Source organism: Carassius carassius, chromosome 2 (assembly GCF_963082965.1).
Source record: "Carassius carassius chromosome 2, fCarCar2.1, whole genome shotgun sequence".
In the NCBI taxonomy this organism is placed as follows: domain Eukaryota; kingdom Metazoa; phylum Chordata; class Actinopteri; order Cypriniformes; family Cyprinidae; genus Carassius; species Carassius carassius.
The window spans coordinates 12,677,532-12,693,181 of NC_081756.1; the positions used below are offsets into that span (position 1 = coordinate 12,677,532).

Below are 15,650 nucleotides of genomic sequence, written 5' to 3' on the forward strand. Positions count from 1 at the left end.
ACTGTAAGATTAACATGCCGAATGAATTGCCATTTCTTGCCAGAAGATGACACCTGCAGCTGAATCATCCATCCATTCGTTCATTTTACAAAGCGCTCATCCACTACGTACAGTGTAATACAATACAGATATAAATTAATTGTAAATTGATTATTAAATTGTTTAATTAGAGTTATTAAGCATGATTTCCATGACTGTGTTCAAGATAAATCCATCATTATCTTACTACTGGATTTGCCAGTTTGCCAAAATGTTTATTAAACAGCAAGCACAAACTATGAAAAAAAGGGCCAGTCTTTCCGCTGTAATCAGTGTCCAAAGTCACTTACTCATTTTCATTCACTCCTTCAAGTGAACTGTATTAGTGGCCTAATAGCTGATTTGATGACCACTGTATGGCACTCACTGAAAGTCAAGTGACAAGTGACAACAATGAATGATACTATTGCACAATATGTGCTGTCACAATTTTTTCCATTCCAAATATTCTTAATTACTGCATTATGTTTCTCATTTTTATAATGACTACACTAGTATTCCATTCTGAACTTTAAAAGGTTTTTATATTCTATTTTTAAAATTGTAGTAAGATTTCACTATGTACGGAGTAATATTCAGTAAGTAGTAAGGTACAGTAGCTTTCCATTCTGAACATAGTCTAATTCTCCCTCTCTCCCTCCAGTGTTTTCGCCCTTGTCCCTGTCCCTGTCCCTGTCTAATTCTCTGTGGATTTGGGTACCTGCGGTGACTGTGTGTCTGTGTGGGTTTGGCAATACTGATGTTAGCATATGAGTGTGTGTGTGAGTTTAAATCTCTGTTGGTTAACATCTCTGGATACTTTCTGCATAGTGTGTGTAATTCTTTACATTTTGGGGGTCCATCTTGTTGTCTGCTCTCTCTGTGACTCAGGCTGCCATTTCTATTTGCATCCTCCCTTTCTCTCTCCCATCTTACTTCTGTGTCTCCATCTCCGTCTCCTAACTCCTTCATATCTGACTCAACAACTCCCTCTTTTCATATCTATTTCTGGTGCCTATTTCTATCTCTCTATGCAAACATCACCACCCTGTTTCCTCATTACTTTCACTCCATATAACACACACACAGCTTGAGTCTCCTGTGTATCAGACTCTCATCACTGTATGATTCCACCTCTATTTGATTCCTCTCCCGTTGCTGATTCATTTTATTATTTGGTTTGTGTGTTTTGTTTTGTACTTGTGTTTTTTTGTTTAAGTGTACCCTGTGTAAGCTTTCAAGTTAACTTGAGTTTAAAGATAGGAAACAAAATATTGCATATTTTTTCTTTTGTTAGGGTCACCCCTGTAGTCAAATATATATGAATACAGACAGAAGTCTGTGGTAGATTTCTGAAGCAGTGGACTTTAATCGCTAATCTCAGTCAGGTTAACATTCATTTAATAAAGATTCACGCAATTATTGCAAATAAATTTAAAAAAGGTCTTGCATTCAAATCTTTCATAGTTTTTCACATAGGATGCCCATTTTCAGTTAATTCTTGATGGATAATGTAATTTATTTTCTCATTAATATATAGCAGATAGCAGGTGTGTCATCAGCAGAAGCACTCTCAGCTGAGACAGGGGAAAGATAGTCAATGAATCCTGATATGACAAGAAAGAACAAACACAAAGGAGAAAGAAGCAAAGAACAAGTGAAATGGTTGTGGAAAAGTTTGCTGACTTGTTTTCGTCCAGTCTGGTCTCTATCCACAAACCCTCTCTGTCTCTGTACCAGTCTCTTGAGTATCACAGGAAATCACATAGCTTGTTTTTTTCCCAGTCTTTCTCTTTGATCACTATGCAGCCTGCTAAAGCAGCAGGGACTGGTGGCACTTGTGTGTGTGTTTTGTCAGTTTGTGTACTCATGTTCTCTGAACAGTCCAATATTCGTCAATCTGTCCAAAGTAAACTTTCAAGTTGTTCACAAAGGATGTGTTGTTCTGATATTTCTTAAGTACTGGTCCATGTACACATGTAGAGTTACTTCTTGGGTTGTTGTGTCTCTCAAAAAATATACATTTTTATTATATTAATTAATTATATTAAAACAATGTGTCATTTATTGTTCTTAATTTTAGGATGTCTCATTGTTTTGTGATTTGTAGCGGCTGTCACACTGATTCGGACTTTAGTTTTTTGATGTTCACTGTCTCTCTCTTCATCTCCATCTCTTATCTTACACATTATTCTGAACTTGACTGACAACTCAAATCCCCTCTATTTCCATTTATCACGTTTTCGCTCTCTTTGAGTTTTTCAATTTCAGTATAGTTTGATTTATTGGGATGACAAATACCTACCTTTTGTATTGACAAAGCATTTGCAGCTCAACATTTATTTTATTTTTTTAAGAAACCAAATTTCCTTTATAAAAGGCAACTTTTCTATCTTAAGCCTAAGATAGCTTAAGATAGAAGTCTTCTCTGTAAAATAGATTGTTGAAACTTCAATATGTTCTTCTCAGAGTTTTATTAGGCTAAGTTGAATAACATTTTACAGTGTTAACTCTATTGTCTCTGGATTTTTGCAGTCCCTTCCTCTCTCTGTTTCCCTTTTAATGTTTCAATGGGCTTCATTGGCGTGATAAATAATGGTACATTTGCCAAAGAGAATGAGTCACTGAACATCAAAAAGAACAATTATTAATTAAGCAGTAAAGTACAACAGACTGTGTTAAATTGTGAATAATACAGCACAGCCTTGAGTACATTATTGCTTATATAAAAACAATTAGAACAGAAGTATTTATTACGGAGTAATATTTTCATTGGAAAAATATTTTAAACAAATTAATTAATGGGATAGTTCCCATAAAAGTTCAAATCACCCCATGATTTACTCACCCTCAAGCCATCCTAGGTGTATATGACTTTATTTCAGAATTATATTAAAAATGTATTGGCTCTTCCAAGCTTTATAATGGCAGTGAATGGGGGTTGAGATTTTGAAGCCCAATAGAGTGCATCTATTCATCATAAAAAGTACTCCACATTGCTCAGAGGGCACATTGCATTTGTGTAAGAAAAATATCCACATTTAAAACTTCATGAACCCTAATCTCTAGCTTCCACTAACTGTCATATGTGCATTCACGAGAGAGTGGTGTTCCAGCAGATAACATAGTTGTAGCGTAAACTCCAGTGAGATGAGTCGAACGCGGAAGCACAGTGGAGAGAGCAAAACAAAACACCAGTCACAAATTAGAAGTACACAATGTGAATTTGTAAAGAAAAATGTTGGAGGATTTCAATGTAAGCCAAGAGGAGACTGGTTTTCCTTTGCTGTAAATAAAACTTGGTTCTTGCGAGACTAGCATTTACGGTACATCTGAAAGAAGAATATCATATACACCTAGTATGAGGGTGAGTAAATCATGGGGTAATTTTACTTTTTGGGTGAACTATCCCTTTAATCCCTATGCCTCTCCCCTGCATTTTTTTTTCTTCTGCTGATTATTGGGAAGAGTTTTAGTTGTTAAATTGTGATATTTGCAGTTTTCATTGAACTTTGTGCATTGTCATGGTGAAATACAGCTCTGACTCCTTTTTGTTTGGTTTGTGATAAAAGAACAACCATTTATCTTGTTCTTTGTTTATTTGCCATGTTTTCAGTATACTTCTTCCCGTTGCTGGGTTGTTTGCTGAGTGTGGACCTTGTCAAGATGATTCCTGCATTGGCTACCAGTGCATTTTAGAATTGAATTTAAAATTCTTATCTTTGTTTTTAAATCCGTAAATAATCTGGCACCAAGCTATTTGTCCGAGCTTCTCTGTCCACATAATCCCACACGAAATCTGAGGTCTGGTGACCAGAAACTTTTGTCTGTCCCCAGATCACGGTTAAAGAATAGGGGAGACAGAGCCTTTGCGATTGCTGGCCCTAGGCTGTGGAACAGCCTTCCATTTTACATCAGAGCGGCTCAATCTCTAACTGTTTTTAAATACTATCTTAAAACCTACTTCTTTTCTTTAGCTTTTTATACATTGTGAGCTTTTGTCAGAAATGTGTGGTTATGTCCTTGCTTTGTATCTTGTGTATTGTTCAGCACTTTGGTCAGCCCTGTTTGCTGTTTTTAAATGTGCTATATAAATAAATAAAAACTTGAAACTTGAACTTGATTCCCATTTTTCACAGAAGACAGGTGTAGGCTACATTTCTGGGACAGATAACTTTGCATTTGTGTAGGTCTTCCAATATGTTTATTTTAATCGCATATAAGTTGTGTTCTAGTGTGGTTTAGTCTAATCAAAGGATTATTCTGTTCTTGAACCTCAATAGAAAGGGGCTTGTTTTGTTTTCTTTGCTCAACTCTTGAATTTACAGGATTTTGTGTTTGGAGACCACAAGTTCTAAGTGGTTCCAGAATTTAATTGCCTGTTTTGTGTCCTAGTAGTTAACGGATATTAGCCTAATTATACAGTGCATGCATTACTTCTGGAGTTCAATGTACTTTTTTTCACCAAGCAAGGTCTCAGTTGGGTGTTTTTCCCATTTGGTGGACCACACACCTCACTGCCATAAAAAAGCAATGACCTCAATCACTTATTCTAATATTTTAATTGAAACCTCAACAGGACATTGTCTTTTTATGACACAGTGGGCCCTGTGAGCCATTCTTCTCAATTATTTCACAGCAGGTTTGATGTTGGCGGTGGACCTGACTTTCATGTCTAACTGTACTTTGATGAATGTGTGATATAATTGGATATTAATAAGTTTTCATGCACGTATATGTTTTTAATCCACGTTTTGTTCTAGCAGGTCCAATTTTTACTGTGATCCTGAATCAGAACCAGGCCTGAGCCATATTGAGTGATACCAAAAACTCTAGTTACTGATGAACCTGGTTGGAAAATACCAAGCAGCTGCCCTCTATGCTGCTGGGATATTTTTTATTTTATAGCTGTAATTTTATTAAAATATTTTCAATTAGTTCATGCTTTCGTGAACAATAATTTATTGTGATTTACCACCTTGAACACTTAATTAAAACTATAATATAATGTACATTCAGCTGGACATTACTGTAAAATAAATCTTTGGTCAGGTGGTCAAATCTTGCGTTACCAGATGAATGAATGGACATGAAATATAGATTTGAGTTGAAATATCGAGTGCAGCTATGTCAGAAATTGGCTGGGCCAATGGACAATCCAGTTTAATGGCTATTATACAAAATGACTTGACTTTAAAGTGACACAATCGATTGGTCAGGATTCCAGATAGTTATGCAATAATGTCATAAGTTTTGATGTCAAATAGCTGATAGAATGGAAGTCTTTTAAAAAAGTTATGGCAAAAATCTTGTAATTTTTGTTTGACATTTATTCCAATCATTGTTAGAAGCATGATCAAATGTGCTGCAGTTTTGGTATTAAAAAGTCAATTTTACCTCTATTAAGGAGATGTGCTTTTTGAGGAGTTCTAAGAGTCTGGTATTGATTACTACAAAACAGCCTTTCCTAGATACCTCCCACACAAATGCTTTAGTCATTGTTATGGATAAATGCATTCCCCCTTCAAGAGCCATATTGCATGGCTTTTGGAGAGCAGACTGGAATTAGTACTTTTAGCTCTAGTGCATTTGCTTTTTAATTCAGTCATTTTGTCTTGAAGCTCTTGCACGGTAATACAGAGATCTAATGGATTCTGATCTGAATAGCTGATTTGAACACCTCAGGCTGTTTGTTTATTTAATTTTGCTTAAAACTCTCTTTTTTGTCTTGCTTCCCCTGCAATAAAATTCTCCTTTAGTTTGTGCCAACTTTTTCCCCATACTTTTAACCTAATTTGTTGAGCCCTTTTGTCTGTATACACTAAAATCTTTACATCACACAGACAGTTTTCTCTCATTTCTGAACTCTGTGGCCATGTTGACCAAGAAGACGATTGATGACTCTGAATGGGGCTTTTTCAGGGGCTTCCTCTGTTTCTTTCTTCTGTTCCAGTGACTGGTATAAATAGGAGTCTTACAGGGAAAAAGTTTAAAGTTCACCCAAAAAGTAAATAATATATATCTTCTTTTGGTTTCTAGAAAGAAATGCATGCAGGTTCCAGTAATCTCTCAGGTTATTATAAATTAAATCTTTATTTATTTTTCAAAGATGAACAAAGCTCTTAGGTTTCAAAAAACATGTAGGTGAGTAAATGATGACAGTATTTACATTTTTGGGTGAACTATCCTTTTAAGCTGTTGTGTGATATGTGTATGTGAATGCCATTCTGATATCATTTTGAATGTAAGTGCACAGTTTGCAGTGGCTCAGTACAGCTTGTATCTGTTGCCTGTGTCTTCTCCTCCCTGCTCAGAGAGGAAAGATGGCCCAGAGGAGATGTGACACTTCCTGTAGCTGTGTGTGACAGGTCTGGTGTTATTCGCTTACCCAGGCAGCCGGTAGGCCTGCTGCTTCCAGACAGGGCGTGTTTGTATGTGTGTGTATAAGACAGATGGGCTGTGTGACGTGTTTGTGTTTTATTGTTTTGAGTTCAGTAAATGAGACTCACATGGGCTGATAAAGGGACAGGAAAATATAAATGATCAATTAGAGGCTTCACCACAATTGCCTGCAAGTCTCTCTGCTGTCTGTGAAACCAAAGTAGGGAAATGGGACTGACAGAGAGAAGAAGAGTAAGGGAAAATGAAAAATAGAGAGACAAAGAGATCCAGGGTGTATTAGGAAATTCACATTCATTCATTCTGTGTGTGTGTGTGTGTGTGTGTGTGTGTGTGTGTGTGTGTGTGTGTGTGTGTGTGTGTGTGTGTGTGTGTGTGTGTGTGTGTGTGTGTGTGTGGGAGTGCTAACACTTCCTCTCTGTGTGCGCGAGCTCAGATGAGAAGCCTGATGAGAAGTGGATTGTGTTTGACGGGCCGGTGGACACACTGTGGATCGAGAGCATGAACTCAGTAATGGATGACAACGAAGTCCTCACACTCATAAGCGGAGAGAGATTCTCCATGCCCGAACAAGCACCAGTGCTGGACAATACTCGACACACACTGAAACCTCTAATGCCGCCCCAGGGTTATTTCACTTCTGATTCTGTGCCTGATACTGTGCACTTTACCTCACTAACCCATCAGGGTACTACACAGAACTGTTTATAATTTCCTTCACTTATGCCCTTTTCATCAGTTACTGGGTAAATCTCATGAAGAAATGCCTACGGCATAATAAAAGTTTGAATTCTTACCTTCTGAAAGTAAGAATTTTTATTTGCAAATACTTTTTTATTCTGCAAGGACATGTTAGATTGATTAATTAAAACAAAGATATTTCTATTTCAAATATATGCCATATTAGAATGATTTCTGGAGGTTCATTTGACACTGAAATGGTGTCAATGGAATGTAATGGCTGCTGAAAAACATGAGCTTTGACACCATCTAATAGATTTTTATCTCATATATGCAAAATATAATTTCTTATTTATTTATTTTGTGTTAGTGTAAAATAAGAGGCTGTCAGGTTCTTGACAGGTTCATGAGGTTCACTTTTCAGCTAAGTGACAGTTCTTTGCTTATTTGGTTGGGTTCTACCATTAATGAGAGAGTGTGGTGCAGGTCTCATTATTGTTTGAAGTGGAGGATCTAGCTGTGGCGTCTTCTGCTACTGTGTGTCATTGTGGTATGGTTTATAACGACTACTCTGACTTGCCCTGAAAGCCTTACGTTTAGTCCTGGATGGAAAAATGACAGAAGGTTTGGAACCGCAGTGTTAGGCATTGTGTTATATGTTTGGCAAAGTGCTTCATCTCTCTCTCTTTCAATCTCAGGTTAAAATTGATCATCTCAGACAGCTGTTTGACCTCTACAAAGGCAAGAACCTCACTTTTAAGAAGACTCACTGTAAGGAGCTGGTGCCCTTCACTGGACTGAATGGAGTGGCACAACTCTGTAGGCTCTACGACTCACTGGCCTCTCCAAACACTTTCACTTCATTGATGTGTACAGCCAATACCGCAACTGTAGATGGACCATATAAATGACCTTTGTTCATGGAGTTTTAAAATGATAAATAAAAGTTTAATAAAAGTGGTCCATACATTCATTCATGTGCTATATTCCAAGTCTTCTGAAGCCATGTAATATAAGAAACAGACGTTTATGGTGCTTTTGGTACCTTTTTGAAGCTTTACATCTCCAGTTGTAATTACCTGGAAACCAGTGTGTTGCTCATAATATTTAGAATAACAATAGGGTGATTGTTTTATGGTTAAACTAGTCCTTTAAAGGCATGCTTTTGTTTATATTTGGGGTGTATGGTCACAGTTAAACATTTGTTTTCCAATCTTGCAGTGACTGGCTTAATTTGAAAAATAAACTCAATTAAACATACTATTTAGCTTTACTGTAGCTAATTTACAAAAGTGTAATACTGTAATTCTGACTGTCTGCTGTTATTCTCAGTTTGGTCTGCTGTTATTCTCAGTTTTTCACAAGTTCATCAAACAACCAATATTTCATCAAGCACTGTGAGTAATGGCTTCTCCTGCTATTGTTATTTGCACCTCTTGCCACATGTACAGTTTATCTATCTCTGTCGCAGATGAGGGATTCACATGTGATAAATGCAGGGAAATAGTTAGGCTGACAGAGAAGATTTCAGAATTAGAGACACGCATCCAAACTTTAATTGAGGACAGTAAGAATGTTAGGGCTCTAGATATGGCTTTGGATGCGTCTAGCTCAGGGATTCCTGTACATTGTTCAGTTCCGGCAACAGAGCCCCTGCAGCAGGGCAACTGGGTGACAGTGAGTCAGCGTAGTCATGGGCCAAAACACCGCTCTTCTGTTCCGATCAAAAAATTAAACAGGTTCTCCCCACTCAGTGATGCACACACTGAGAAACCTGATGAAAGTGCTCTAGTTATTGGTGATTCTATTGTACGGAAAGTGAATATAGAGACACCAGCCACCATAGTCAAATGTTTACTGGGAGCCAGAGCGCCTGACATCTTGGCAAATTTAAAAGTGCTGGCTAATGCTAAACGTAAATACAGTAAGATTGTTATTCATGTCGGCGCTAATGATGTTCGACTTCGCCAGTCGGAGATCACTAAAAATAACATTAAAGAGGTGTGTGAATTTGCAAGCACGATGTCAGACACTGTAATATGCTATGGTAACCTCCCTGCTTACCTTGGTGACGAGATGCATAGCAGATTGTCATCGCTCAATGGCTGGATGTCTAAGTGGTGCCCACAGAATAACATAAGTTTCATAGACAATTGGACGAGCTTTTGGGGCAGACCTGACCTGTTGAAAAGAGATGGTCTTCATCCCTCCTGGGTTGGCGCCACTCTTCTCTCTAGAAATATGGCAAATAGTCTTAGGCCCAATCCCAATTCTATTTTATACCCCTACCCCTCCGCCTACCCCTTCCCCTTGTCCCTTAAAACAGAGTGTCAAGGGGTAGGGGAAAGATATTCCCCTAAGGATTGGGACACCACTACCATGACGTCACACGTCATCAGCGTTCGTCGTCTAGCTCTTACAATACACACAAGTGTGCTGGTGTGCATTAGAGCCTTCCATTATCGTTCTGTATTAATGAGCTGCTTACTGACACACATACACATATTAGAAATCGCGCAGCTCACACATCCAGGAGAAAATAAACTTGTCAACGCTGCCCCACGACTTTTATTAAATACAGTTTAAATATTGAATCGCTACATTATATTTTCCAGTGACGAGAGGATACAATCGCTGTTTTTAAGTAAACTCACTCTAAAAAGATAAATGAACAGACGTGAATACACGCATCTCTTCCCTTCACTTGAACACGCGAAACGGAGGGGTAGGGGAAAGGGAAAGGGCTAAGGGGTAGAATTGTGATTGGGCCTTAGTGTTTATACTTGACTAACTGGGGCCCAGGTCAGGAAGCAGACAGACTGGCTAAACCGACCGTCTGCTAGCTGCCTCACGTCACAGAGGTCAGCTAATTCTCAGCACACAGAAACTCTTTCACCTAGATATCACACTATAGAGACTGTGTCTGTTCCCCGAACTAGAAAATACAAAAAACGTGAGCCGCATCTAAAAGGCAAAGGGGGAGGTGTTGCTTCAATTTATAACAACGTTTTCAGGATTTCTCAGAGGTTAATGAAGTAATGGTGCTTAATATAACATTGTCCAGAGAAACAAATGTTAATCATAAATCCCCTGTTATGTTTGTACTGGCTACTGTATACAGGCCACCAGGCCACCATACAGACTTTATTAAAGAGTTTGGTGATATTACATCCGAGTTAGTTCTGGCTGCAAATGAAGTTTTAATAGTTGGTGATTTTAATATCCATGTTCATAATGAAAAAGATGCACTGGGATCAGCATTTATAGACATTCTGAACTCTATTGGGGTTAGACAACACATTAGACAACACGTTTCAGGACCTACTCATTGTCGAAATCATACTCTAGATTTAATACTGTCACATGGAATTGATGTTGATAGTGTTGAAATTATGCAGCCAAGTGATGATATCTCAGATCATTATTTAGTTTTGTGCAAACTTCATATATCCAAAATTGTAAATTCTACTTCTTGTTACAAGTATGGAAGAACCATCACTTCTACCACAAAAGACTGCTTTTTAAGTTATCTTCCTGATGTATCCAAATTCCTTAACATATCCAAAACCTCAGAACAACTTGATGATGTAACAGAAACTATGGACTCTCTCTTTTCTAGCACTTTAATTTTTTTTTACAGTTGCTCCTTTACGCTTAAGGAAGGTTAAGGAAAACAGTTTGACATCATGGTATAATGAGCATACTCACACCCTAAAGAGAGCAGCCCGAAAAATGGAGCGCTGCTGGAGGAAAACAAAACTAGAGGTATTTCGTATTGCTTGGCGGGAAAGTAACCTATCCTACAGAAAAGCATTCAAAACTGCTAGATCCGATTACTTTTCTTCTCTTTTAGAAGAAAACAAACATAACCCCAGGTATTTATTCAATACAGTGGCTAAATTAACGAAAAATAAAGCCTCATCAAGTGTTGACATTTCCCAACACCACAGCAGTTATGACTTTATGAACTACTTTACTTCTAAATTCGATACTATTAGAGATAAAATTGCAACCATTCAGCCGTCAGCTACAGTATCGCATCAGACAGTGCACTATAGACCCCCTGAGGAACGGTTCCACTCATTCTCTACTATAGGAGAGGAAGAATTGTATAAACTGGTTAAATCATCTAAACCAACAACATGTATGTTAGACCCTATACCATCTAAGCTCCTAAAAGAGGTGCTTCCAGAAGTCATAGATCCTCTTCTGACTATTATTAATTCCTCATTGTCATTAGGATATGTCCCCAAAACCTTCAGACTGATTGTTATTAGGCCTCTCATCAAAAAACCACAACTTGACCCCAAAGAACTAGTTAATTATAGACCAATCTCGAATCTCCCTTTTCTGTCCAAGATACTAGAAAAGGTGCTATTCTCACAATTATATTCCTTCTTAGAGAAAAATGGTATATGTGAGGATTTCCAGTCAGGATTTAGACCGTATCATAGTACTGAGACTGCTCTCCTTAGAGTTACAAATGATCTGCTCTTATCATCTGATCGTGGGTGTATCTCTCTATTAGTTTTATTGGATCTTAGTGCTGCGTTTGACACAATTGACCACAACATTCTTTTGCATAGACTTGAAACCTTTGTTGGCATTAATGGAAGTGCAATAGCATGGCTTAAATCGTACTTATATGACTGCCATCAGTTCGTAGCAGTGAATGAAGATGTATCATATCGATCACAAGTGCAGTATGGAGTACCTCAAGGCTCAGTACTAGCGCTACTCTTCACGCTTTATATGTTACCCTTGGGAGATATCATCAGGAAACATGGTGTTAGCTTTCACTGTTATGCTGATGATACTCAGCTCTATATTTCTTCGTGGCCCTGTGAAACACACCAATTTGAAAAACTAATGGAATGCATAGTCGATATAAAAAACTGGATGACGAGTAATTTCTTACTGCTAAATTCTGAAAAATCAGAGGTGTTAATTATAGGACCTAAAAACTGCATTTTTCCAGCTCAAAAATATATCTAAATTACGGCCTATGCTCTCAATGTCAAATGCAGAAATGTTAATTCATGCATTTATGACCTCAAGGTTAGATTATTGTAATGCTTTATTGGGTGGTTGTTCTGCACGCTTAGTAAACAAACTACAGCTAGTCCAAAATGCAGCAGCAAGAGTTCTTACTAGAACCAGGAAGTATGACCATATTAGCCCAGTCCTGTCAACACTGCACTGGCTCCCTATCAAACATCGTATAGATTTTAAAATATTGCTTATTACTTATAAAGCCCTGAATGGTTTAGCACCTCAGTATTTGAATGAGCTCCTTTTACATTATAATCCTCTACATCCGCTACGTTCTCAAAATTCAGGCAATTTGACAATACCTAGAATATCAAAATCAACTGCGGGCGGCAGATCCTTTTCCTATTTGGCGCCTAAACTCTGGAATAACCTACCTAACATTGTTCGGGAGGCAGACACACTCTTGCAGTTTAAATCTAGACTAAAGACCCATCTCTTTAACCTGGCTTACACATAACATACTAATATGCTTTTAATATCCAAATCCAGTAAAGGATTTTTAGGCTGCATTAATTAACTTGCTACATCATTAGAAGAATGGCTTCTACGCTAATATTAGTCTGTTTCTCTCTTATTCCGAGGTCACCGTAGCCACCAGATCCAGTCTGTATCCAGATCAGAGGGCCACTGCAGTCACCCGGATCCAGTACGTATCCAGACCAGATGGTGAATCAGCACCTAGAAAGGACCTCTACTGCCCTGAAAGACAGCGGAGACCAGGACAACTAGAGCCCCAGATACAGATCCCCTGTAAAGACCTTGTCTCAGAGGACCACCAGGACAAGACCACAGGAAACAGATGATTCTTCTGCACAATCTGACTTTGCTGCAGCCTGGAATTGAACTACTGGTTTCGTCTGGTCAGAGGAGAACTGGCCCCCCAACTGAGCCTGGTTTCTCACAACGTTTTTTTCTCCATTCTGTCACCGATGGAGTTTCGGTTCCTTGCCGCTGTCGCCTCTGGCTTGCTTAGTTGGGGTCACTTCATCTACAGCGATATCGTTGACTTGATTGCAAATAAATGCACAGACACTATTTAACTGAACAGAGATGACATCACTGAATTCAATGATGAACTGCCTTTAACTATCATTTTGCATTATTAACACTGTTTTCCTAATGAATGTTGTTCAGTTGCTTTGACGCAATGTATTGTTTAAAGCGCGATATAAAGGTGACTTGACTTGACTTGAGTGTCTGGACAGGTGAGCCCAGCAGACTCTGAAAACTTTGGCCGTGTGGTGGAGCTCTGGTTCAGCTTCAGTATCATATGGTCTCTGTGCGCCTCTGTAAATGAGGATGGAGGCAAGAAGATTGATAACTTCCTGCAGGAAATAGAGGGAACTTTCCCTAACAAGGTATACTAGCGGCATAAAAAGTGTATGGACAATTAAAAAGGAAGTGTGTAATTTCTGTGCCATTAATGTCACCACATAGAATTTTGATTTTTGATCCATTTATTTATTTAGAGATTTATTATAATTAAACCATTCTTGTTTTATTTTTTAAAGAAATGTGAAGGGGTTTCATGTTGTCAAGTATCCAAATACTTTTGGGGGCCACAATATAGTCCACATACAGTGTCAAATAGGTAACATTTATATGTAATTAATGTAAATGTATGCACACACATGCTCACATGCTAATGTTACACGAAAAGTACTGATGCTCTGCATCTACTGTAGAACAAATGTTTAAGCCTTTTTGCCTACAGAAACAAATATATAACTGGAGAAATGATCACCTTGTATTGAACCTCAGGACACCATCTACGAATACTACAGTACATGGACACCAAGAACAAAATTTAGGCGTCATTTGAGGACAAGCTGCCCAAAGGCTGGCACTACACCTCCAAGTGAGATGTGTGTGTGTGTGTGTGTGTGTGTGTTTGTGTGCCTCCATCCTCCCCCTATTCAGGGGTCTTTGCCAGCCGCCTGCGGGCTCAGTCAAAGGGCTCTCGCCTGGCTCCCTCCCAGACTTCTGAATTCCCCATCTATTCATATTTCTCATCTTTTTCATCCTTCTTCGTCTCTCTGCTCTCATTTGTCATGTCAGTCCAACTCTTTCCCCTTCATTGTCCTTTGTCCTCTTGGCTCTCTTTGCTGCCTCTTTGTCGGCTGTCCATTTTTCCATTTTGGGTTTTTTTTTCTTACCTGACTCATTTTTTTATCCCTATGTTCATTTGAAATGTCTCGCTACATCTTTCAATTTTCAGTCTTTCAATCAGGACTTTTCACCTCCTTTTCCTCTTCGGTATTCTCATTTATTCTGCTCTCTCAACTCTATTTCCTCCCACCAATTTTTGTTCTTTCTTTCTCTCTCTCTAGCTCAGTATTCTACTTTTTCTCCTCATTTTGTCCTCTTTTTAAAGCCGCCCTACTTTTTTGGCTTTCTTGCTGGCTTCTTTTTAATTATCATCTGTCTCTCTGCAGCGCTTCGTTCTATAAGATTGTGGTCCCCACTGTGGACACGATGTGCTATCATAACCTGGTCAAGGCTCTGGTGTCTGCTCAGCACCCTGTGTTCCTGACAGGTCCTGTGGGGACAGGAAAGACTTCAGTGTCCTGGAGATCCTGGACTCAGTCTCATGGGCGATGCTCACCATCAATATGTCCAAACAGGTGATAAGAAACACTTCTAGTATTAGTAATACAGTAAACTTTGACTTAAAATAATAAAAATAATAATTTAATAATTGTTTTTACTGTAAAATTTAGAGAAGCAAAAGTGTGATAAGATAGCACTTAAGCAAGTATGCAAGAATATATCTTGAAATATTTTTTAACCTTACAATTTCTACATTTTTGATAGTTTTATTATGCATTTATTAAACTATAAATAAAATCACTGTTGTATTGGCAAATGAAAAAAAAAAAAATATATATATATATATATATAAAATAAAAAATTAAAAACTTTAGTGCATTGAATGATTGGACCAACAGTAGAAACTTTGGAAAGGGTCTCCAGGAGGACTATTTCTAAAATAATAGAGCTGTAATTAGAGTTGAATCAAAGAATGTGTAATAATGAATGAATAATAGGTCATTTTAGATTTGTTAAGAATATTTCCTAGCATAAAAGACTGGCATACTAAAATAATGATGAGTTCTGCAGCTTAGAATAAAAATAGCTCCAGAGAACAAAAATTCTATGTATTACTACATTAAGTTTGAGGTCGATAAGATTTTTTGTTAACACTTTAGAATAGGGAACACATATTCACTATACCAATTACCAATTTGTAATATTATATTTATTTATTTATTTATTTTTAAGATTATTTATGCTCATCAGGGATGCATTGATTTGACCAAATATATTGTAGAAACGGTAATAGTGAAATAGTGTTACAATTTAAAATAACCATTTTCTATTTTAATATATTGTAAACTGTAATTGATTCCTGTGATGACAAAGCTTTCAGAGCTTTTCATAGCTTTCAGATTTCATTCTAATATGCTGATTTGGTGTATGAGAAACATTCTTCATATCAA

The 15,650-nt window shown here is 37.7% G+C and overlaps 1 pseudogene; it reads left to right on the forward strand.

Annotated features, from left to right (window-relative positions):
• LOC132098534 (dynein axonemal heavy chain 2-like) overlaps positions 1-15,650 on the forward strand; it is a 61,968-nt pseudogene that overhangs the window by 26,136 nt on the left and 20,182 nt on the right.